Source organism: Hippocampus bargibanti, linkage group LG11 (genome assembly GCF_051943395.1).
Source record: "Hippocampus bargibanti isolate YZ-2025 linkage group LG11, ASM5194339v1, whole genome shotgun sequence".
In the NCBI taxonomy this organism is placed as follows: Eukaryota; Metazoa; Chordata; class Actinopteri; order Syngnathiformes; family Syngnathidae; genus Hippocampus; species Hippocampus bargibanti.
Window position 1 is genome coordinate 2620001 of NC_142744.1, and position 2663 is coordinate 2622663.

At 29.9% G+C, this 2663-nt stretch overlaps 1 protein-coding gene across 1 annotated transcript in view; it reads right to left on the reverse strand.

Annotated features, from left to right (window-relative positions):
* Positions 1-2035, reverse strand: part of dmbx1a (diencephalon/mesencephalon homeobox 1a) — a 10677-nt gene extending 8642 nt beyond the window's left edge. The window contains exon 1 of the mRNA XM_089008109.1: positions 1904-2035. The gene's annotated coding sequence lies outside the window, so the exon portion shown is untranslated. The remainder of the gene's footprint in view (positions 1-1903) is intronic.
* Positions 2036-2663: the final 628 nt, after the last annotated feature.

The window sequence follows — 2663 nt, forward strand, 5'->3', positions numbered from 1 at the left end:
TTAAAATAATAATCATAAAAATAATAAAAATAATAATCATAGTAAGAATAATAATAATAGTAATAATAATAGTAATACTACTACTATTACTACTTAATAATAATAATAATAATAATAGTAATAATCATAAAAATAATTAAAATAATAATCATAAAAATAATAAAAATAATAATCATAGTAAGAATAATAATAATAGTAATAATAATAGTAATACTACTACTACTACTACTAAATAATAATAATAATAATAATACGAGTTACTTCGGGGTTGAGTGAACGCTGGCGCGTGTGGCTGCCGCTGCTCACCCACAAGAAAAACTTATCCTGTGACTGTAAAGTGATCTTGAGAGTTTTGAAAGGTGCTTATAAGTGAAATGTATTATGATGATGATGATGATTATTATTATCACATTAATTATCACACTAACAATCACAATAATAATAATAATCACAATAATAATCACAATAATTCTAATCATAATAATCATACATTTTATTTTTTAAGAGCCTTTAAAATTAGCCACTTCTGAAATTTTTTTCAGGCTGCAGCTTTGGAATGTATGTTGAAATTGTCAGAAATGAAAATTTTCATATATAGATATAGATATAGATTTCATTTAAAATATATATCGATTTTCCTCTCGTTATATTTATATACGTTATATATATTAATAATAATTATTTGTAATTAATAATTATCTTAGTTATATATTTAGATTTATATATGTTTATATTTATAATTATATGGCGTTTCTGTCACATTTTCAAATAGTTTTCAACATGAACAAGTCATCGAGGACTTTACGACTGTTAGACTCTAAAATATGCATATTTGTTAATCGCAAGCATCTCTAAGTATTATTATTATTCAAAGTAGCACATTCTGTATATGCTAAATAGTGCTTAACTTGTGGCGTTCATTACTATTTTCATTATTTTATGATTCATGTTGCATACCTCTAAGTTTTTTTTCAGGATATTTCTGGCTCTTTTTACTTTGAAATCTTGTTATTATTTATAATTTTATCTGTGATTATATTTATGTCCCTGTTTTGTCAGTGGAAAGTGTCATTGGGAGCTTAGAAACACACTTACAATTATTATTATTATTGTTATTATTATTATTATTATTATTATTATTATTATTATTATTATTATTATTAATACTATTATTAAACTGTGCTATTTTTTTAGATTGGAATGAATACGTTGACAAGTTTATACATAACGAACATTTCAACATTTTGGAAAATATTTTATTGGATGTATTTCTTTATCTGACCAATTATTTATTGCCTGCAGCGTCATAGAGTTTTCTTTCTTTATTTTATTTTGCTCTGTTTATGCTTTTTTTTGCTTATTTGAACCCCAATGAAAGATTTACCTAATCACTCATTGGGTGCATCTTCCAAATTCTACCAAACATGTCAATTTATTCCAACAACTGCACCAAAATGATCATCACGGCGTTTCTTCACTGAAAAAAATCACGTGGGTTTCCTGCCAAATAGTGAGACGTTTTTTTAACCAGATTTAAGGTGTAAATAAAACTCAATCCAAAAACAGGAAACGATTAATTTGGGATGTCACGTGACTAAAACCAACTCGTACCATATATTTTGTGCCGTAATGAACAAATCAAATCAAATTGATAACAAATAAAAACAAATAATAATTTTTTTGTCGTAAACTTCAAAACGTTGACACTATTCGACGTAACGTGGACTCGGAGCCTCACTTTTCCGTTAACTTCATTCCCTTTATCAACATTTTTCTCAAATGACCAAAATAAGTAAACATCTAGAAGCGATATTAGTAAAAAAAAAAAATAGAAGTTTAGACGTAACCGTGTTTTTTTTTTTTTTTTTTTTTTTTTTTTTGGTTATTAAAAAAATATTCTTACCTTCTAATGTCTGTTCGTAATCACGCGATAAATCTTTTTTTTTCTTCCACCAACTTGGTCAAAAGTAGTGTCAGTCTCGTTGTTTCCAAGTCCACAGTGCGCGCGCGCGTTCGCGGACTCGCGCTCGACTCGTCCGAGTGGGAATAGAGAAGGAGGAGGAATTTTTATTTAGGAAAACTGTATGGGCCGCCTAGCCTTCGTTCGCAATTGGCGCTCGTTAACGTCAATCAAACAAAGCAGTTTAGGCCACGCCCCCCGAACCGGATCTTCGACTCTCTCGTCATTGATCTTGTTCGTTGCAGGTGTTTTTTTTTATTTTCGTGTGTGAGCAAAAAAAAAAGAAAAATAAACCAACAGTAGTGCTAGTATCATTTTTTTATTAAATAAAATAAGAATAAATTAATTAAAAAACGTATGGGTGGCCTCGCCCTCGCTCGCAATTGGCGCTCGTTAACGTCAATCAAACAAAGCAGCTTAGGCCACGCCCCCCGAACCGGATCTTCGACTTTCTCGTCACTGATCTCGTTCGTTGCAGGTGTTTTTTATTTTCGTGTGTGAGCAAAAAAAGAAAGAAAGAAAGATAAACCAACAGTAGTGGTAGTATCATTTTTTTATTAAATAAAACGAATAAATTAATAAAATGAAGTGGCCTAGGCCACGCCCCCCGAACCGGAACTTCGACTTTCTCGTCATTGATCTCGTTCGTTGCAGGTGTTTTTTTTATTTTGGTGTGTGAACAAAATAAGAAAGAAAGACAAAC